The sequence below is a fragment of the Lynx rufus genome, unplaced genomic scaffold (assembly GCF_022079265.1).
Source record: "Lynx rufus isolate CCGP_SWC_20201006 ecotype Redwood Valley unplaced genomic scaffold, mLynRuf1.p SCAF_4, whole genome shotgun sequence".
Taxonomy (NCBI): domain Eukaryota; kingdom Metazoa; phylum Chordata; class Mammalia; order Carnivora; family Felidae; genus Lynx; species Lynx rufus.
Window position 1 is genome coordinate 85,480,391 of NW_025814856.1, and position 23,792 is coordinate 85,504,182.

Below are 23,792 nucleotides of genomic sequence, written 5' to 3' on the forward strand. Positions count from 1 at the left end.
TTGCTACCCCAACTCTCTATAGATAATAAAACCTGTGATTATCATTTTCTGATGAGTAAATCTGTAACAGACAACTCTCCTATATACAGAAGGACAATCATCTCTGTCAGGTCTTGAAAGGCATTAGCTGCCTACTTTCCAGGATAGCTGAAGAAAATAAAATCCCTCTATATAGTTGTCAATCCAGATACAGGTCTGGCTCCAAGATGAAGGGTATCTTCTGAAACAAGAAACGTATACTTTCAGAAAAAAAAATTATTATTGAGTTTGAACATAGTTTGGAAAGTCCGTATCTCCTGGGTTTGCACCCCAAGGAAAGTGGTCCCAACTTGATAGTCTCTAGATCAACTATGTATCTCTAGATATACACTCCATATTGCCTCATATATCGTATTTGATTAAGTGGCAGTAAAAAAAGAACATGAGACAATAGTCTTTTATTTCCAGAACTGTTTGAAGCTATTCTCATTGAAGAATGGGCTCTTATCTTTATCATTATGTTTACCTTGGTGCACAGGTGTTTTCTCTTTAAATAAAGTAAGTTAATAACACTAACAACACTAAGCAAACCAAAAGAGACTACAGATAACAATGATGTGGGAATATCTGAAAATGGGTTTCATGTTCCAGGGAAAGGAGCAGGGAGTGGCAATAATATAGAGAGCCAGTTGGATTTATCTGGAACATTTAATTTAGTTAATAATATACAATATACAACTTTATTTTGATATGTTCAGCAAAGATAATATAGAGGGATATAAAATTCACATAATTTTTAAAATATAAAACATGAACCTTTGATGAAAAAAATCTGTGATTGTTTCCAGCTATGTCTCAAGGCCTTTTCAGTATATTTCTTGAGTCTGCCTTGCCATTAATGGGTATTTACTTGGGAAATGAAACTCAAGAAGTACTGACATGAAGTGACCTAGGTTTGTGGGATTGGCTCCGTCTCTGTATGTGTGCATGCACATGTGTGCACTTGTGTGTTTGAGTATGGGTGAGATATCTTTGGTAATTTCTTTAGCCCCTTAATTTCCTTATTTACAAACTGAGAATACTGACCTCCCAAGATTATCAGAAGAGTATAATTAAGCATGAAATTATTTGCAAACTACAATGCAAAATAAAGCATAAAGCTTGTACTTAAGAATCCAAGGATGTAAGAAATTTTGCAGTGTTTTGTAAAGAGAACAGTGTGAAGATACCCTACATGTATTAAATAAATGATGCTGAAGCAACTGGATGTTCATGTTGGAAGAGAACACTGATTCTTATATGACAACGAAGCAAAAATTAATTTGAATTGATTCATAAACATATATGTGTTTGTGTATATACTAAAACTATAAAAGTTCTGGGGCAATACGTAGATGAGAAATCTTTGCAAACTTGAAGTAGCCAAAATGTTCTTACATAAGTTTAAAAAAAAATCCCAAACAACAAAAAGTCAAATATTGATAAATTGGACTTGATCAAAAATTTTTTAAGATCTAATAGCACCATGATATCATTAATATATGGGTGTTTTATCAAGTAGGATATTACATATAAATGGTTATTATATGATATATATAGTTATATTTTAAACAGGATAAATGCAATGGGACTCAGGAGTATTCGAATAAGAGTGAGTATTATAATGATGGATAATAAAAGGATGACTACCATGTTTAGATTCTAAAACGGATATGACTCTTGAGAGTGAAAATGATGAGAAAATTTGGTTAAAATTACTACAATATAGCGGTGCCTGGGTGGCTCAGTCGGTTAAGCATCTGACTCTTGATTTTAGCTCTGGTCATTATCTCATGGTTCATGGGATCAAGCCCCATGTCGGGCTCTGCACTGACAGCACAGAGCCTGCTTGGGATTCTTTCTCTCCCTCTCTTTCTGCCTTTCCCTCGCTCGCGTGCATGCATTCTCTCTCTCTCTCAAAAAAAAAAATACTACCATATGTAGAACATATTGTATAGAGTATAAAATGGAGTATAAAAACACACTTTTTAGTGTATTTATCTATGAGTCCTGGACATGTGAAGGATGAGGTGGGGAAGGAGCAAATCAGGCAACTACTCGAACTTTGTATGTTCTGATTTCATAGACAGGAGAAAAGCAGAGTAAGCAAGAGTTGGTAAAGCCTGATACAGCAGAGTTGTTCATAAAATTTTTAGATACAATCACCAACAAATCTTGAAAGTATTGGGAAATTAAGTATTTTATAATTGATATGAAATCATATCTTTTAGAATATATCCTCAGGTTACAACTAACCCTTATCCATAGATATATATAATATTGAAATATGGTATTGATCAAAGACCTCAATTAAAATACGAAGAGTAGATTTTTAGCTTTATCTTCCTAATTTCTGTATATCTAAGAGAGGCAAAGGGCTTGGTATATCCTTGCAGCAACAGAAATTGGGTCACAAAACATGTTCGAAGTCTCAGTGTGCCTGTTAATTTTGGACAGATTTCAAAGTAGCACAGCTAAGGCAGTTTTAAAATGTCCCAGGAAAAATCCAAAATCAGGAAAACTCATAGACCTATGTCTCTTGCCAGCATGGTAGCCAACTGCCTTGTCTTACCTTTGTTTTTATATAAGCAAAAGGAATATGACTTTTGGTAACCCTGAATCTCAGAATTATATTTAAATTTATATCAAAGTACATATTGAACCAGAAGACCCTGACAACTCAGTTTAAAATTTCAACTTTAATGTCACCTACTTCATTCTTCTTTCCCTACTTCACATTTTCCTAGAACTTCCTTATTCTACAAATTTACAAATTATTCACATGCTGTTATAAATTTTTCTTTTCTGTCTTCCAACACTGAGAGGCAAACTGCACAAGGGCAGAGATCTTTGTTTTGTTCACTGATGTATCTGAAACACCTAGAACAGTGCCTAATAGTAGACTCTCCATGCAACAAATGGATTCTTTAAACTCATATTTCAAAATTTTGCCCTCTCTGTTGTATATTATATTTTTCACATTGAAACATTTCTGCCTGACTGGCACTGTTTTCTTAAGCTGTGATAAACAGATATCACTACACCCGGGTTTAATTCTACTTTACAGCAAATTTGTTTTATCTCAGGCCTATCTCAATGTATCTGGTTTCTGTAGTTCTCTGAAATACCTGCCCACCTTATATACCAAGGATATCTAGAGGAAAAGCTACAGGAAATAAAATTTCATTGCCTGGTGGTGATGTATGGATTCCTCCTCTTGGGTAAGCCTCTAGCATACTTCTTTGTGTGGTTTTATGCAAGTGTGGTCTACACCACACAGTGTAAAATTTGACAAATGCAAAATCAACCACAGCAATTGGCTAATCATTCTTCATAGATTTTTAAAAATATAATCAAACATGAACTGACAGATGGGGCATAGCCATCTCATTGAATAGAGATTGCTATGTCCAAGAGTAAAACCTTTGAAGATAAAATAAAAATCACATTGAAATATCACCTCACCAATTTTCAGAAGACAACTGGCTATATTATTTTGCATGGCTGAGCATTGTTTGCAAGAGTTGTAAGAAAAAATCAATGAGCTTTGTACACTATCTTGGTTCGCTGGCTTCGTAAAATTTGCTATTTCATTCCAGGCTGTGAATCATTTTAAAAAAAAATTATCAAGCAAGATTATAAAAGTGTTATTGGCAGCCCGATATTGGATGTACAACTCAAAGATTTAGAAAAATGGCAGAATAATCTGCCCCCATCCAACTAGTTTGCTTTAATGGTTCTGACAACCACAGCTGGCATTACAGACCATGAAGAAGCAAGACAAAAAAAACACACAGGAGGCAAAATCCAAGGTTTCTTTTTCTAGGGATGTAATACATTCATGCAAATAAAATGCCTCGATGGAACCCCCCCCCCAAAAAAATCTATTCTTGGTAGTTTTTGATTTAAATTCTCTAATAGTAGTTGTGGAGAGTAGAAATTATAGCATCTTCGTACACAGGTCACAGATTTGGAGAATATCTCACTTTTCCAAATATTATATATAATACACACATATATATATGGAAAACATATATAAACATATATATACATATATGTGTGTGTGTATATATATATATATATATATATATATATATATATATGTACATTTTTTTGTTGTTATATGGAAAAATATAGACTTACAGGGACATGGGAGCAAAGCCAATGGGCCCAACAGAAACTCCATTGCTTGTTCATGCAGGTGTATTTAGTGTTGTATTTTGTTCAATCAGAATGGAAATACTGGGGGGAAAAACTTCAGAGAAAATCTGAGACTCTTGAGAAAGAAAACTCACCTCTATTAATTTATTTATTTATTTTTTTTTATTTTTTTTTTTAAATGAAGTTTATTGACAAATTGGTTTCCATACAACACCCAGTGCTCATCCCAAAAGGTGCCCTCCTCAATACCCATCACCCACCCACCCCTCCCTCCCACCCCCATCAACCCTCAGTTTGTTCTCAGTTTTTAACAGTCTCTTATGCTTTGGCTCTCTCCCACTCTAACGTCCTTTTTTTTTTTTTTTTTTTTTTTTTTTTTCCTTCCCCTCCCCCATGGGTTCCTGTTAAGTTTCTCAGGATCCACATAAGAGTGAAACCATATGGTATCTGTCTTTCTCTGTATGGCTTATTTCACTTAGCATCACACTCTCCAGTTCCATCCACGTTGCTACAAAAGGCCATATTTCATTTTTTCTCATTGCCACGTAGTATTCCATTGTGTATATAAACCACAATTTCTTTATCCATTCATCAGTTGATGGACATTTAGGCTCTTTCCATAATTTGGCTATTGTTGAGAGTGCTGCTATGAACATTGGGGTACAAGTGCCCCTATGCATCAGTACTCCTGTATCCCTTGGGTAGATTCCTAGCAGTGCTATTGCTGGGTCATAGGGTAGGTCTATTTTTAATTTTTTGAGGAACCTCCACACTGCTTTCCAGAGCGGCTGCACCAATTTGCATTCCCACCAACAGTGCAAGAGGGTTCCCGTTTCTCCACATCCTCTCCAGCATCTATAGTCTCCTGATTTGTTCATTTTGGCCACTCTGACTGGCGTGAGGTGATACCTGAGTGTGGTTTTGATTTGTATTTCCCTGATAAGGAGCGACGCTGAACATCTTTTCATGTGCCTGTTGGCCATCTGGATGTCTTCTTTAGAGAAGTGTCTATTCATGTTTTCTGCCCATTTCTTCACTGGGTTATTTGTTTTTCGGGTGTGGAGTTTGGTGAGCTCTTTATAGATTTTAGATACTAGCCCTTTGTCCGATATGTCATTTGCAAATATCTTTTCCCATTCCGTTGGTTGCCTTTTAGTTTTGTTGGTTGTTTCCTTTGCTGTGCAGAAGCTTTTTATCTTCATAAGGTCCCAGTAATTCACTTTTGCTTTTAATTCCCTTGCCTTTGGGGATGTGTCGAGTAAGAGATTGCTACGGCTGAGGTCAGAGAGGTCTTTTCCTGCTTTCTCCTCTAAGGTTCTGATGGTTTCCTGTCTCACATTTAGGTCCTTTATCCATTTTGAGTTTATTTTTGTAAATGGTGTGAGAAAGTGGTCTAGTTTCAACCTTCTGCATGTTGCTGTCCAGTTCTCCCAGCACCATTTGTTAAAGAGGCTGTCTTTTTTCCATTGGATGTTCTTTCCTGCTTTGTCAAAGATGAGTTGGCCATATGTTTGTGGGTCTAGTTCTGGGGTTTCTATTCTATTCCATTGGTCTGTGTGTCTGTTTTTGTGCCAATACCATGCTGTCTTGATGATGACAGCTTTGTAGTAGAGGCTGAAGTCTGGGATTGTGATGCCTCCTGCTTTGGTCTTCTTCAAAATTCCTTTGGCTATTCGGGGCCTTTTGTGGTTCCATATGAATTTTAGGATTGCTTGTTCTAGTTTCGAGAAGAATGCTGGTGCAATTTTGATCGGGATTGCATTGAATGTGTAGATAGCTTTGGGTAGTATTGACATTTTGACAATATTTATTTTTCCAATCCATGAGCAGGGAATGTCTTTCCATTTCTTTAAATCTTCTTCAATTGCCTTCATAAGCTTTCTATAGTTTTCAGCATACAGATCCTTTACATCTTTGGTTAGATTTATTCCTAGGTATTTTATGCTTCTTGGTGCAATTGTGAATGGGATCAGTTTCTTTATTTGTCTTTCTGTTGCTTCATTGTTAGTGTATAAGAATGCAACTGATTTCTGTACATTGATTTTGTATCCTGCAACTTTGCTGAATTCATGTATCAGTTCTAGCAGACTTTTGGTGGAGTCTATCGGATTTTCCATGTATAATATCATGTCATCTGCAAAAAGCGAAAGCTTGACTTCATCTTTGCCAATTTTGATGCCTTTGATTTCCTTTTGTTGTCTGATTGCTGATGCTAGCACTTCCAGCACTATGTTAAACAACAACGGTGAGAGTGGGCATCCCTGTCATGTTCCTGATCTCAGGGAAAAAGCTCTCAGTTTTTCCCCGTTGAGGATGATGTTAGCTGTGGGCTTTTCATAAATGGCTTTTATGATCTTTAAGTATGTTCCTTCTATCCCGACTTTCTCAAGGGTTTTTATTAAGAAAGGGTGCTGGATTTTGTCAAAGGCCTTTTCTGCATCGATTGACAGGATCATATGGTTCTTCTCTTTTTTTTTGTTAATGTGATGTATCACGTTGATTGATTTGCGAATGTTGAACCAGCCCTGCATCCCAGGAATGAATCCCACTTGATCATGGTGAATAATTCTTTGTATATGCTGTTGAATTCGATTTGCTAGTATCTTATTGAGAATTTTGGCATCCATATTCATCAGGGATATTGGCCTGTAGTTCTCTTTTTTTACTGGGTCTCTGTCTGGTTTAGGAATCAAAGTAATACTGGCTTCATAGAATGAGTCTGGAAGTTTTCCTTCCCTTTCTATTTCTTGGAATAGCTTGAGAAGGATAGGTATTATCTCTGCTTTAAACGTCTGGTAGAACTCCCCTGGGAAGCCATCTGGTCCTGGACTCTTATTTGTTGGGAGAGTTTTGATAACCGATTCAATTTCTTCACTGGTTATGGGTCTGTTCAAGCTTTCTATTTCCTCCTGATTGAGTTTTGGAAGAGTGTGGGTGTTCAGGAATTTGTCCATTTCTTCCAGGTTGTCCAATTTGTTGGCATATAATTTTTCATAGTATTCCCTGATAATTGTTTGTATCTCTGAGGGATTGGTTGTAATAATTCCATTTTCATTCATGATTTTATCTATTTGGGTCATCTCCCTTTTCTTTTTGAGAAGCCTGGCTAGAGGTTTGTCAATTTTGTTTATTTTTTCAAAAAACCAACTCTTGGTTTCGTTGATCTGCTCTACAGTTTTTTTTAGATTCTATATTGTTTATTTCTGCTCTGATCTTTATTATTTCTCTTCTTCTGCTGGGTTTAGGCTGCCTTTGCTGTTCTGCTTCTATTTCCTTTAGGTGTGCTGTTAGATTTTGTATTTGGGATTTTTCTTGTTTCTTGAGATAGGCCTGGATTGCAATGTATTTTCCTCTCAGGACTGCCTTCGCTGCGTCCCAAAGCGTTTGGATTGTTGTATTTTCATTTTCGTTTGTTTCCATATATTTTTTGATTTCTTCTCTAATTGCCTGGTTGACCCACTCATTCGTTAGTAGGGTGTTCTTTAACCTCCATGCTTTTGGAGGTTTTCCAGCCTTTTTCCTTTGGTTGATTTCAAGCTTCATAGCATTGTGGTCTGAAAGTATGCATGGTATAATTTCAATTCTTGTAAACTTATGAAGGGCTGTTTTGTGACCCAGTATATGATCTATCTTGGAGAATGTTCCATGTGCACTCGAGAAGAAAGTATATTCTGTTGCTTTGGGATGCAGAGTTCTAAATATATCTGTCAAGTCCATCTGATCCAGTGTCTCATTCAGGGCCCTTGTTTCTTTATTGACCGTGTGTCTAGATGATCTATCCATTTCTGTAAGTGGGGTGTTAAAGTCCCCTGCAATTACCACATTCTTATCAATAAGGTTGCTTCTGTTTATGAGTAATTGTTTTATATATTTGGGGGCTCCGGTATTCGGTGCATAGACATTTATAATTGTTAGCTCTTCCTGATGGATAGACCCTGTAACTATTATATAATGTCCTTCTTCATCTCTTGTTACAGCCTTTAATTTAAAGTCTAGTTTGTCTGATAGAAGTATGGCTACTCCAGCTTTCTTCTGGCTTCCAGTAGCATGATAAATAGTTCTCCATCCCGTCACTCTGAATCTAAAGGTGTCCTCAGGTCTAAAATGAGTCTCTTGTAGACAGCAAATAGATGGGTCTTGTTTTTTTATCCATTCTGATACCCTATGTCTTTTGGTTGGCGCATTTAATCCATTTACATTCAGTGTTATTATAGAAAGATACGGGTTTAGAGTCATTGTGATGTCTGTATGTTTTATGCTTGTAGTGATGTCTCTGGTACTTTGTCTCACAGGGTCCCCCTTAGGATCTCTTGTAGGGCTGGTTTAGTGGTGACAAATTCCTTCAGTTTTTGTTTGTTTGGGAAGACCTTTATCTCTCCTTCTATTCTAAATGACAGACTTGCTGGATAAAGGATTCTCGGCTGCATATTTTTGCTGTCTAGCACCCTGAAAATCTCGTGCCAATTCTTTCTGGCCTGCCAAGTTTCAAAAGAGAGATCAGTCACGAGTCTTATAGGTCTCCCTTTATATGTGAGGGCACGTTTACCCCTTGCTGCTTTCAGAATTTTCTGTTTATCCTTGTATTTTGCCAGTTTCACTATGATATGTCGTGCAGAAGATCGATTCAAGTTACGTCTGAAGGGAGTTCTATGTGCCTCTTGGATTTCAATGCCTTTTTCCTTCCCCAGTTCAGGGAAGTTCTCAGCTATAATTTCTTCAAGTACCCCTTCAGCACCTTTCCCTCTCTCTTCCTCCTCTGGGATACCAATTATGCGTATATTATTTCTTTTTAGTGTATCACTTAGTTCTCTAATTTTCCCCTCATACTCCTGGATTTTTTTATCTCTCTTTTTCTCAGCTTCCTCTTTTTCCATAACTTTATCTTCTAGTTCACCTATTCTCTCCTCTGCCTCTTCCATCCGAGCCGTGGTGGTTTGCATTTTGTTTTGCATTTCCTTTAAAGCGTTTTTCAGCTCCTCGTGACTGTTCCTTAGTCCCCTGATGTCTGTAGCAAGAGATTCTCTGCTGTCCTGTATGCTGTTTTCCAGCCCAGCGATTAATTTTATGACTATTATTCTAAATTCACTTTCTGTTATATTATTTAAATCCTTTTTGATCAGCTCATTAGCTGTTGTTATTTCCTGGAGATTCTTCTGAGGGGAATTCTTCCGCTTGGTCATTTTGGATAGTCCCTGGTGTGGTGAGGGCCTGCAGGGCACTTCCCCTGTGCTGTGGTGTATAACTGGAGTTGGTGGGCGGGGCCGCAGTCCGACCTGATGTCTGCCCCCAGCCCACCGCTGGGGCCACAGTCAGACTGGTGTGTGCCTTCTCTTCCCCTCTCCTAGGGGCGGGATTCACTGTGGGGTGGCGTGGCCCGTCTGGGCTACTTGCACACTGCCAGGCTTGTGATGCTGGGGATCTGGCGTATTATCTGGGGTGGGAAGGCAAGGTGCACGGCGGCAGGGGGGGCAGGCTTAGCTCGCTTCTCCTTAGTTGATCCACTTCAGGAGGGGCCCTGTGGCAGCCCTAGGGAGTCAGATCGCTGCCGGAGGTTTGGCTCCGCAGAAGCACAGAGTTGGGTGTTCGCGCGGAAGGAGCAATTTCCCTGGCCAGAGCCGGTTCCCTTTGGGATTTTGGCTGGGGGATGGGCGGGGGAGATGGCGCTGGGGAGCGCCTTTGTTCCCCGCCAAACTGAGCTCTGTCGTCCGGGGGCTCAGCAGCTCACCCTCCCTTTGTCTTCCAGCCTTCCCGCTTTCCGAGCAGAGCTGTTAACTTATGACCTCCCAGACGCTAAGTCGCGCTTGCTGTCGGAACACAGTCCGTCAGGCCCCTCCGCTTTTGCAAGCCGGGCTCGGGGGCTCTGCTTGGCCGGCGAGCCGCCCCTCCGCCCCGGCTCCCTCCCGCCAGTCCGTGGAGCGCGCACCGCCTCGCCGCCCTTCCTACCCTCTTCCGTGGGCCTCTCGTCTGCACTTGGGTCCGGTGACTCTGTTCTGCTAATCCTCTGGCGGTTTTCTGGGTTATTTAGGCAGGTGGAGGTGGAATCTAAGTGATCAGCAGGACGTGCGGTGAGCCCAGCGTCCTCCTACGCCGCCATCTTCCCAGAATCCTTCACCTCTATTAATTTAATTGGTAATCATACTGATAACACTATGACCTGCCAGTTTCCAAAATTATTTCTGAAGCTATAGTGTACCTTATTATATATTCTTTATAGTTTAGCTGGTTATTCATGACCTTTCTTAGGTAAGCAGAATAATCACATTAAAAAACATAGTACGTAGTTTTTTTTTATGAAACTTCAAATGAAATAGTATTTTCTTTAGAAGATTTTACAAAAGGTATCTGGATCATTCCTTGCTCTACGTAGTGACTTTGGTCTTCTATGAGAAGGTTCAGGATAGTTAGCTACAGCATTAACAGGAAAATTCCTGAAGAGAAGTCAATCTCTCTAAAATCTTATTTTTTGAAACTCTATTATAAAGTCATTTCAGAAAGAAATTATCAAATCCCATTCTCACAATGATTCTGGGCGTTAGTTCACAATAGCCATTCCATTCTTGTACGATTAGATCATGTTACAGAGTCAAATATAGCATCAAAACGGCATGTTCACATAGAGTGTCCTGAAATAATCTCTTCCTTCCAAACTGCTCATCACTAAAATTATTTTCTGGGTCAAGGGGTACAGAGGGAATTTTACTTCTTGGGAGTAGATAATGTCTCAAATAATTAAATATTTAGGTTTATGCTTCATATTTTGACATTCAAATTATTAAGAATTAGAGATTTTATTCCACATTTTTATTTGCAAATATTAAAAAAAAATTAAAGCTATACAGTATCTATACTTGTAACTGAACTTCAGCTGAACACATTCCAGGCTTGCTTGTTCATTTGTACAACTTGTTAAAAGAGGCAAAATGAGAATAAACACTTCAACTTATGGTCATGCATAAGATTTTTTATGGGTGGTTTTAAAAATCACATAATTGTACAGTGGAATCAAACCTTACAAATCAACCAACTATGCACATCTCTTTTATGAATGAGTAGAAATTATGATACTCATCTAAAGTTCCACATCTACCTTAAAACAGAGAAACTGTGCCTTCTGACTCTCATATTAATGCCTTAGTGTTGCTTTCTTTTTAAATATGTACTGGTAATGTCAATATCAAAATTATTTCACATAAATTATTTTAAACTCCCTCATTTTAAATTAACATGAAAGCAGTGTACTTTTCATAGATACTGGAATGCAGTGTCTGCTCGTCATTCATTTATAGACTGTAGGCATGGAAGACATTTAGGTTAGCCCTTTTGAACCAACTTAATTTCACTGCCCTCACTTTTCCTCTTCCATTATAGAGCACCAACAAAATCATCTCTCTCTTTCACAGGAAAACCCTTCAAATAATCTAGACTGAGGGTGGGAAAATGTAATAAGCATAGTCACATTTTATAATTAAACAAATGTGGGCTTGCAGTTGTTTCAGACTTTGGGTATCTTGATCAAATTTAATCAGCATCTGTTTTTTCTTTCATAAAATGGGGCTATTAATACTTCCCCCTTAGGGTTTGGGTAGGTTAAATTACAGATGTGAAATATGTAGGGTGTACTCTAACATACAGTGAGTTCTCAACATTTTCTCTTAATTGAAGCATGCTCTATCTCTTTTCTAAGAGAATTTTGAAGTTTATTTTATTCCTTCAGTCCTTTCTTGTGGAGCATGATATTTAGACCCCTTACACGGGTAGCTATACCCCACTTGAAAGCCAGAGTCCTCACACACGGGTACTTAAAATGGTGCCATAGATATCAGGAGATTTATCAACAACACTGATATTCTGATGTGGTAGGATAGGAATGCAACCTAGGCTGGCCTTGCTCTTGGTACTTGTTTTTAAATAGAACACTTAATATGGACCATGAATCATTTGCTTTCTTCTTTTTTTTCTTTGTAGTTTTATCATATTATTTACCTATATTAAGTTTGTAGTAGTTAATGTTTTTCTATGTGTTCTTTTTTTTTTTTCCATATCACCTCTTAGCAAACAGATTCTTTCACATACTTTGCTGGTGTAATTTTTTTTTTTAACATTAGTCGAAGATATCTTTTAAATTCCATTTATTTTGCTCATTTGGACCAATTGTTTCTGCTAGTGGAAGTCGGTTGCCATTTTGACATTGTTTGTCACTGTTTCCTGCCAAACGCTGAATGCTGCTTATCCACCTTCACCCAAATCCCTGGTAAGAGCATTGAATAGGAAAGGGGCAGGGGCAGGAAACTGTCAAGTCCATGAAGCATCTTAAGTCCTTGTTCACTATTTGTGGTCAACAGTGCTAAGTAGTTAGCTATCACACCTTCTGAAGGTTGTTGTACATGCTGTTTATCTGGTTAAGGGAATTGCCTTAATACTTTGTTTGATAAGAGATTTTATCAGGAATGGATGAAAGAAGTTTATTATTTATTTTTGTTTCAGCTACTAACAGAATTAAAATGATTTTTCTCTGTTAATGTGATAATGTAGTGGACAATATGAATTAATGTCCTAACACTATTTTAACCATGAGTTCCTGGGATAAGTCCCCCCCCACACACACACACTCACATACACTTAAAAATATTTTACACTTTATTAGAATCAGCTTGCTAATATTGGCTTTGGTTCTTGTGTTTATGTTTGTGAGGAGGAGGATTGGCCTGTCACAGTCTTTGTTAAGTTTTGTTGTCAAGGTTATCAAATAATGCATTAAGAAGTATTTCCTAAAGAAGGTTTATATAATTTTAAAATGATTTCTTCATGAGATAATTGGTAGGATCTACTTGTAAAGTCATATTGAATTTGCAGATAAATTTGTACAGATAATAAATAATATCTCAATGTACACTTGCTTTTCCTGAATATTTTATTCTAATAATCTTGAAACCTGTGGAAGTTTGAGAAAATAGTACATTAGGAGCCCATATTTTAGTTTTTAAATTAAAGCATAATTAACATACAATGTTATATTAGTTCCAGGTATACGATATATTGATTCAACAATTCTATACATCACTCAATTGTATATATTGAATATATAATAAATGCTCACCAAAATAGATATAGTCACCATCTGTCACCATACAATGTTATTACAATAGTATTGACTATATTCCCTATGCTGTACTTTTCATCTCTGTGACTTATTTTATAATTGGAAGTTTGTTATCCTCTTCATCTCCTCCCAACCTGCTACTCCTCTGACAACCCCAATTCTCTGTATTTAAGAGTCTGTTTAGTTTTTGTTTGTTCATTTGTTTTGTTTTTTCAATTTCACATATAAGTGAAATCACATGGTATACATGTTTCTCTATCTGACTTGTTTTACTTAGCACGATACCTCTGGGTCCACTCATGTTGCACATGGCAAGATTTCATTCTTTTTTGTGGCTGAGTAATATTCCAATATATACACCATACCTTCTTTATCCATTTATCTACTGATAGACACTTGGGGTGATTCCATATATTTCCTATCGTAAATAACGCTGCAATAAATACAGGGGTGCATATGTCTTTTCAAATTAGTGTTTTCATTTTCTTTGGGTAAATATCCAGTGGTGAAATTACTGGATCATACAGTTTTTGTTGTTGTTGTTTTGTTTTTGTTTTGTTTGTTTTTGTATTTCATAAGCATTTTACTAATCAGAGGGTCATCAGCAGACCCAGCCCAGGGAAGCGATCACACACAGGGTTCGGGAAGTCAGCAGCTGGCTCCTTGAGCCCACCTGAGCCCCCTCCGGAGATCTGGGTCTGCAGAGCATCACTGGAGTACTTGCGGCAGGCTGCTGTGAGGGTGGTCACAAACACAATAAATTTGCTGAAGTTCATCTTGGCATCCCTGTTCTCATCCAGGTCCTTGAGCTATTGGTTCATGGTGTATTTTTAATTTTTTGAAGAAGCTCCTTGCTGTCTTCCACAGTGGCTGCACCAGTTTACATTCTCACCAACAGTGCATGTGTGTTCCCTTCTCTACATCCTCACCAACACTTATTTCTTGTCTTTTTCATACTAACCATTCTGACTTGTGTGAGGTGATATGTCACCATGGTTTTGATTTGTACCTCCCTGATGATTAGTGATGTTGAGCATCTTTTCATATGTCGGCCATCTGTACACTTCTTTGGAAAAACATCTACTCAGGTTCTCTGTCCATTTTTTAATTGGATGATGATGATGATGATGATGAAGATTTGGTGTTGAGTTATATAAGGTCTTTATACATTTTGGATATTAACCTCTTATTAGAGATAACATCTGCAAATATTTACTCTCACTCAATACATTGCCTTTTTGTTTTGTTGATTATTTCCTTTGCTGTGCAATTTTTATTTTATTTTGGTATAGTCCCAATAGTTCATTTTTGCTTTTGTTTCCCTTGCCTGAGGAGACATCTCCATAAATAAATTGCTAAAAGTTAAGGCCAAGAGATTACTGCCTATGTTTTTTTAGGAGTTTTATGATTTCAGGTCTTACAATTAGGTTAGGTCTTTCATCCATTTTGAGTTTATTTTTGTGTATGGTGTAAGAAAGTGGTCTGATTTCATTCTTTTGTATGTAGCGGTCTGGTTTTCCCAGCACCATTTATTGAAAAAGCTGTCTTGGGACACCTGAGTGGCTCAGTCTGTTAAACATCCAACTTCAGCTCAGGTCATGATCTCACAGTTCGTGGGTTCAAGCCCCGCATCAGGCTCTGCATTGATAACATGGAGATCCTCTGTCTCACTCTTTCTCTGCCCCTAACCTGTGTGTGCATGTGAGTGCTCTCTCTCTCTCTCTCTCTCTCTCTCTCTCTCTCTCTCTCAAATAAATAAATATTCTAAAAAAAGAAAATTTATTTAAAAAAAGAATAATTTCTCCATTGTATATTCTTGCCTCTTTGGTCCGAGATTAATTGATCATATAGATGTGGGTTTATTTCTTGGCTTTCTATCCTGTTCCATTGATCTTTGTGTCTATTTTTGTGCCAACACCACACTGTTTTGACTACTAAAGCTCAATAGTATATCATAAAATCTGGGATCATACCTCCAGCTTTGTTCTTTCTCAAGATTGCTTTCCCTATTCTGAGTCTTTGTGATTTCATACAAACTTGGGGATAATATGTTCTTGTTCTATGAAAAATACTATTGTATTTTGATAGGAATTGCACTGAATCTGTAGATTGCTTTGGGTAGTACGGGCATTTAAATGGCATTAATTATTCCAATGCATGAACATGGTACACCTTTCCATTGGTTGTGTTGTCTTCAATTTCTTTCATCAAAATTGTATAGTTTCCCCTCCCCAAGGAGGGGAATATAGATCTTTCCCCTCCTTGGTGGAATTTATTTGTAGGTATTTTATTCTTTTTGATGCAATTATAAATGGGATTGTTTTCTTACGTTCTTTTTCTGCTACTTCGTTATTAGTGTATAAAAATGCAACTGATTTTTGTATATTAATTTTGTATCCTGCTGTTTACTAAATTCATTTATCAGTTGTAATTTTTTGGTGGAGCCTTTGGGGTTTTCTACATACAGTAACATGTCATCTGCAAATAGTGAGTTTTACTTCATCATTAACAATTTGGATGTCTTTTCTTTCTTTCTTTTCTTTTTTTTTTTTTTTTTTTCTGATTGCTATGGCCAAAACTTCCAGTGCTGTGTTGAATAAAAGTAGTGAAAGTGGACATCTTTGTCTTGTTCTTGGTTTTAAAGGAAAAGTTTTTAGTTATTCACTCCTGAGTATAATGTTAGCTATTAGTTTTTCATATATGGCCTTTATTGTGTTGAGGTATGTTCCCTTTAATTCCACTTTGTTGAAAACTCTTATCATGGATGGATGTGGTATTTTGTCAAAAGCTTTTTCAGATTGTCATTAACTTTTTATCCTTTCCTTTATTAATGTGATGTACCACATTGATTGATTTGTGAATATTGAACCACCCTTGCATCACTAAAATAAATTCTACTTGATTGTGATGAATGATTTTTTTTATATATTGTCAAATACAGTTTCATATTTTTTGAGGATTTTTGCATTTATGTTCATCGGAGATACTGGCCTGTAGTGGTTTTGTGTGTGTGTGTGTGTGTGTGTGTGTGTGTGTGTGTGTGTGTGTTGGGGTGGTTTTGTGTGTATGTGTGTATGGTGTCTGGTTTTGGTAGCAGGTTACGCTGGCCTCACAGAATGTATTTGGAAGTTTTCCTTCCTCTTCTATTTTTTGCATTAGTTTGAGAAGAATAGTTATTAACTCTTTAAATATTTGGTAGAATTTACTTTTGAAGGTGTCTGGTCCCAGAATTTTGTTTGCTGGGAGTTTGGTTTACTGATTCAATTTCATTAATAGTAATTGGTCTCTTCAAATTTTTATTTCTTCCTGATTCAGTTTTGGAAGATTATAAGCTCTATGAAGTTATCTAGTTTTTGTGGTCCTTCTATTTGTTTTAATATTTTAAATGATATTTTTTCATAATTTGTTGCATTTCTTTGGTGTTGGTTATTTCTCTTCCTTCTTTTCTGATTTTGTTTGAGTTATCACTTTTTTTCCTGAAGAATCTGGCTAAAGTTTTGTTAATTTTGTTTATCTTCTCAAAGAACCAGTTCTTGGTTTCATTAATCTTTTCCATTGTTTTTTCTTTGTGTGTGTGTATGTATGTCTATGTCCACTTATTTCTTCCCTAATCTTTATTATCTTCTTTCTTGTATTAGCTTTGGGTTTTGTTTGTTCTTTTCCTAGCTCCTTTAGATGTAAGTTTCAATGGTTTTATTTGATATTTTACTTGTTTCTTGAGGTAGGCCTGTATCACTATACACTTCCCTCTCAGAACAGTTTTTACTGTGCCCCAAAGATTTGAGGTCATTGTGTTTCCATTTTCATTCATTTTCATGTATTTTTTTAAATTTCCATTTGTTTTTACCAGATCTTTTATCTTGTAATTTATTTCTAGTTTCATGCCATTGTGGGGGAAAAAACCCAAAAAACAGATGCTTGATATGGTTTTAGTCTTCTCAAATTTATTGATAGTTGTTTTGTACCTACTATGTGATTGATCTATCCATGGAAAATGTTCTACATGCATTTGAAAATAATGTATATTCTGCTGGAGTTTTTTTGATATAATCAAATCAAATCAAATTCTGCTGGAGTGTTTTTTGATATATGATCTGTATATATCTGTTACATTTATCTGGTTTAATGTGTCATTCAAAGCCACTTTTTCCTTTTTTATTTTCTGTCTAGATGTTCTATCCATTTATGTAAAGTGCTGTTAATGTCCTCTACTATTGTATTACTATCAACTTCTCCTTTTGTATCTGTAATACTTGCTTTGCAGTTAGGTGCCTCTGTGTTGGGTGTATAGATATTTAATATATTGTATCTTTTGTTGGGTTTATCCCTTTATCATTATGTAGTTTCTGTCTTTGTCTTTTGCTATAGTCTTTGTTTTAAAGTCTATTTTTTTCTGATATAAATATCGCGACCCTGGCTTTTTATTTTCACTTCCATTTGCATTGTGTATCACTTTATTTTCAGTCTCTGTGTCTGTAGGTCTGAAATGAGTCTCTTATGGGAAGTATGTAGATAGGTCTTGTTTTTGTTTTTGTTTGTTAATCCATTCAATCATGTTTTTCTTTTGATTGTAGCATTTAGTCCATTTACATTTAAAGTAATTATTGGTAAGGTATGTATTTATGGCCATTTTGTCAATGGCTTTCTGGTTGTTTTTGTAGTTTTTCTCTGTTCCTTTCTTCTCTTACCCCCTTCTCAAGTTATTTTATGGCTTTCTTTAATATTATGTTTGAATTCTTTTTTCTTTATTTTTTGTGTATCTGTTATATGTTCTTGATTTGTGATTACCTGTAGGTTCATATATAATATCTTAATGTAGAGTAGTCTATATTAAGTTAATGGTCATTAAGTTCAAACATATTCCAAAAACACAAAATATTTACTCCCCCTTTGATGTCATATATATATATATATATATATATATATATATATATGCATATATATATGTATATATCGTCATATTTTATATCTTTTATTTTCTATATCCCTTGAGTAAGTCTTGTAGACATAATAGATTTTACTGCTTTTGTGTTTTAACCTTCACACTGGCTTTATTAGTGATTAATCCACTGCCTTTAGTATATGTTTACTTTTACCTGTAAAATATTTTCCTTTCATAATTTTCTTCTAATAATGGCCTTTTCTTTTCACTCAAATAATTTCCTTTAACATTATTTGTAAGGCTGATTTAGTGGTGATGAACAACTCTAACTTTTTTTTTTTTTTTTTTGGTCTGGAAAACTCTTTATCTCTCCTTCTCTTCTAAATGATAACTTTGCTGGGTATAGTATCCTTGATTGAAGGTTTTTACCTTTTAGTACTTTAACTATATCATGGACTCCCTTCTGGTCTCCTATGTTTCTACTGAAAAATAAGCTAATCACCTTCATGGGGTTTCCCTTGTATATAACAGTTTTCTTTAGCTGCTTTTAAAATTCTCTTTTTATCATTACTTTTTGCTATTTTAATTATTATGTGTCTTGGTGTGGACCTCCTTGGGTTAATCTTGTTAGGGATTTTCTGTGCTTCCTGGACCTGGATGTCTGTTTTTTCCCCAGATGTTATTACTTTTGATGGTGTCACTGAGTTCCCTTAACCAATGTTCATTTTTTACTCTTTTTTCTTTTTGCTCTTCAGCTTGGTTGCTTTCCATTACCCTCTTCCAGATTGCTGATTTGTTCTTCTGTATCCTCCAATATGATATTTATTCCCTCTGGTATATATATATTTTTTATTTCAGCTATTGTATACATCATCTCTGACTGGTTCTTTTTTTATCCTTTATCTTTGTGAAAGTTCTCACTGAGTTCATTCACTCTTTTCAAGTCCAGTATCTTTATTACAATTACTTTGAATTCTCTATCAGACACATTGTTTATCTTTGTTTCATTTAGCTTTTTTCTGTGATTTTTGTCTTAATATTTCATTTGAGACATATTCCTCTGTCTCCTACTTTTGTCTAACTCTTTGTTTCTATGCATTAAGAAGGTCAGCTACATCTCTTCAAAATAGTGGCCTTGTATACAAGAAGTCCTGTGGTACCCTGTATTGCAATGGTCCCCTGGTCACTAGAACCAGGTGCTCTAGGGTTGTCTCTTGTGTGACTTCATGTGTCCTACTGTTGTCACTGAGTTGCACTTGTTTTCTGCCCAGCCCAGCTATAATGCAATGGGTGCAGACACACTCAATGCCAGGGTCTGCTCCCTATGCAGCAAGTTAAGAAGCTTAGATGCAGGAACTGTGGGTGCTCTGGTGCATGAAATTACCTTCACTTCTCCCCAAGACAGGAATCAGTTTGGAGTGGGGCTGATCTCTGCTGCGGCAGATTGTAAGATGTGGTGGGGGGCTTAGTTTCCTATTGCCTTTGTGCCTCTCCTGGAGTTAAGGCCACTGATTTTTAAAGTAACTGGAGTTAAACCCTGCTGATTGTAAAACCTCTCAAATTGAAGCCCCACTGTTTTTCAAAGTCAGACCTTCCAGAAACTTGTCCTTCAAGTACAGGTCCCCAGTGTCTGGGGTGCCTGGTGTAGAATTAACCCTCTTGCTTCACTGTGCTTTTGGCATCCCTCCTGTTTGTGGTTAGTCTTGCTGGGGGTTTTGTTCATAACTGTGTCTCTATCCCTCCTGCCCTTTTCGATGTGGACTCCCTTCTACAAATAACTGTGGAAGGTCTGTTCTGCCAGTCTTCAGCTCATTGTCAGAATTTGTTGTATACGTATAGCTATTATCTCAGTGTGTCCAAGGGGCAAGTGGGACTGAACACCCTCCTACTCTACCATCTTCCATATACTCCCCTGAAAACCTATCTTTTATACCTTCACCTTTGGCAATTATTAACGTTTTGTCATGTTTCCTTTCTTTTGTGTATGTGTATGTGTATGTGTATGTATATATATGTGTGAATGTATAGGAAATAATGTTTTATATATCTAAATTATATTTAGATATAAAATGTATATATTATATGCATTCAGATGCATATAATATCCTTTGTTTTGCTGAACCTTTTGAAAGCAGACACCTCACCCATAAATACTTCAGAATGCATGTTATAAGATCATTGTTTTCTATAAAATCACAATACTAGTTTCATGCTTGACAAAATTTATATTAATCCAAAGTGTTATTTAATATACACTCTATATTCAAGTTTATCTGATTGTTCCAAAAAATGTTTTCATACCATATATTTCTTGGCTCCCAGATCCAAAGTTTACATGTTGCCTTTGGTTATTATGCCATTTAAAGTCTTTTAATTTAGAACATTTCCATTTTTATATTGTTTCTATTTTGCTTTCATGATACTGGCATTTTTCTAAAGTCCAGGATAATTTCTTATATAGTTCAATATTCTGTATTTATCTGATTATATTCAATGTTAATGTTTTAGCATAAACAATACTGGGTTTTTTTGGTGTATCACATCAGTAACCATATGGTGTCAGATATATTTATATGACTAGTAGTGTGTCTGAAAAACTATTTCTGTGATGGAATACTAATAAGCATCACAAATCCATAAAATTCCTAAATACCTTAGCAGGCAAACTGAGCATTTTCACTTGTGAGAAATATTGTGGCTATGTACTATCTTTTCTAATGAAATTTTATTTAAATACTTCCAACTTTATACTTGTTTTAAAACATAATATTTAAAAGATTACATGAGCCTTCTTGGATTTTGAGAAGTATTTAAAAAGTATTTCATCTTTCTTATTAATATACATTTTAGGCTAACAAAGGAAGAAACTAAAATGCAGAATTATGTAGTTTTCCCCAAACAGGCCTAAACTGTCTAAACTTTCATTAATTGTGGAATAGGCATGCACACACATTTTTGTATAATAGAGTTTTTTTTTAAGGCCTTAGTTAATTACATGGTTATTTTATACATAGTTGATAATTGAGCAAAGGAAAACAGAGGACTGAATATATCAAATCTCTAGTACTCACTTGAGTTGTCCCTCCTAATTTCCAGACCCATATATTCATTTAATAAATATATCCACTTGATTGTGTTACAAATATCATACATTTGAATGTCCTAAATTATTACTCCTTTCATATCTTCTCCAATCTAATATTTTTCTTGTATTTCCCATACTGATGAATAAAATGATCATTATATTCAATTCCACCTTTAATCATTCCTCCCACTTGAAACCCACATGCAGTCAGCCACCATGTTCTCTTCACCTTGTTGCCTAATGTCCCTCAAATCATACTTCCAAACTTGTAATTTCCACCTTAATTTACAATCTCATCAAATATTTCCATAGTACTAATATTGGCCTACCTACCTCAACCATTCTCAAAAAATGTTTGTCTCATAGTATACTCAGGATGGTTTTTGACCAAAAAAAAAAAAAAAAGAAAGAAAAAAAAAAAAGAAATCCAAGTATTTATCATTCTCATTTACATTCTGAAAACCTACCAGTATCTTCCTATTGACTTAAAGAAACAAGCTCTTTATGGAATGATGTGGCTTTTTTTCACATATCGAATGTATGTCTATGTTTTAGACACTATGAACAATATACAGAAATATTTTAGATCCTGATTCTGTCATTCTTCCATACTCACATCATGCATGCATGCATGCATTCCAATGCTAAGCCAAAGGAATTCAATGAAGAATAAAACCTGACATGTTGTTTGTTTTCATAGATCTTAGAATACAGATAATTTACAACTGACACAGATAAGAATAAAAGGCTTTGTTTTCTTGTAAACTAATTTGTGATCTTAAAAACTGAATTACCTTCTTAAGTTCTTATTTTCTTATCTATATAATGAAAATATCTATCTCATAGAGGTGATTTTATAGATTGAAAACAATAAACAGTTGAACAAGAGAAATATGAGACACATTCTGTGAGATAGAGATAAAACTCAACTTTGTGACAAAACTGCCTTAGGGCAACGGGCAGAGAATGATCACAAAGGAGTTAAAGAAGATTGAAATACAGAGTTGATAAAATGGGAAAGAATATAATGGGGAACCTCATAAAATTCAAAGCCTGGGGATAAATAGGCAGCAAGATAAACATGAAAAATAATTTTAAGGTCTCCCAAGATGCAATCAGTTTGCTGATAAATAAAAGAAATTTGCAAATATTGATCAAGACATGGGCAAAAGGAAATATATTAATGTCATTCTTCCAGAGGAGATAATTAATTTCTGATGCAAGGTCCTTAAGAGACAGTAGACATTGCAAAACCCAAAGGCCCAAGACAAACCTTGATAAGTGAAGGCACTTAAGAATGGGGAGAGGAAGGGGCGCCTGGGTGGTTCAGTCGGTTGAGCGTCCGACTTCAGCTCAGGTCATGATCTCACAGTCCCTGAGTTCAAGCCCCGCGTTGGGCTCTGTGCTGACAGCTCAGAGCCTGGAGCCTGTTTCAGATTCTGTGTCTCCCTTTCTCTCTGACCCTTCCCCATTCATGCTCTGTCTCTCTCTGTCTCAAAAATTAAAAAAAAATAAAAGAATGGGGAGAAGAAGCAAGCCTCAATAAGCGAGGAAGGAAGGGATATAAAACACTTGAGGGTATTGCAAAGTTACAGGATGAAGAAAGAAGAGAGATGCAGAGTGACTGAGGTCTGACTTTTGAGAATTGGAGGTTATCAGGGCTCTTTGGGAAATAATGTTTTAGTAGAGAGGAAGATACACAGGTGAGATTATAATTAACTGAAGAGAATATGGAGTGTAAGAAAATAGAAGCCAGAGCATACACTACTTTGAGAAGCGCTTCAATACAAAAAAGTTTTTTAATTTTTTAAATGTTTATTTTTGAGAGAGAGTGAATGAGCACTTGTGTGGGGGAGGGGCAGAGAGAGAGGGGGACTGAGGCCCCTGAGCAGGCTCTGTGCTGACAGCAGAGAGCCCAATGCAGGACTCAAACCCAGGAACTGTGAGATCATGATCTGAGCCGAAGGCGGATGCCACTGAACCACCCAGGTGCTCCAGTATAAAAATATTTTTTTTAATATACTTATGTACAGTAAATTCAGGGAGATTATGGACTCAATGTTTTTCAGGCTAATAGAAATACATATGTCAAGAGGAAGAAGGCAGTAAGAGAAGAATTTTGAAAACGGAACAGAAACAATAAATCATAAAGCAAAATTCTTAGGATATGGTAAAGGATAAAATATACAACACAGAGGCCAAAATTAGCTTTAAATTATTTATTTGTTTGCTTTGAGAGGGGGAGAGAGAGAGAGAGAGAGAGAGAAGAAGCAAGGGAGGGGCAGAGTGATAGAGCAGATAAGCAGATGGATTCTGAGCTTGAGTCTGAAATCTTAACCGGAGGTATATTGCATGTGAAATGTATCATGGGGTCACTATCCCATCAGATGTTCATGACCTTCCTCAGGCAGGCTCCACACTGTCAGTGCAGCACCAGACGCCAGGGCTCAACTCATGAACAATCAGATCATGACCTTAGCTGAAATCAAGAGTAGGTTGCTCAACCAACTGGGCCACCCAGACGCCCCAGCTTTAAAATGAAAAGC

The 23,792-nt window shown here is 36.3% G+C and overlaps 1 protein-coding gene across 1 annotated transcript in view; it reads right to left on the reverse strand.

Moving 5' to 3' along the window:
* Positions 1–23,792, reverse strand: part of GNAT3 (G protein subunit alpha transducin 3) — a 63,666-nt gene that overhangs the window by 34,112 nt on the left and 5,762 nt on the right. The window lies entirely within an intron of this gene.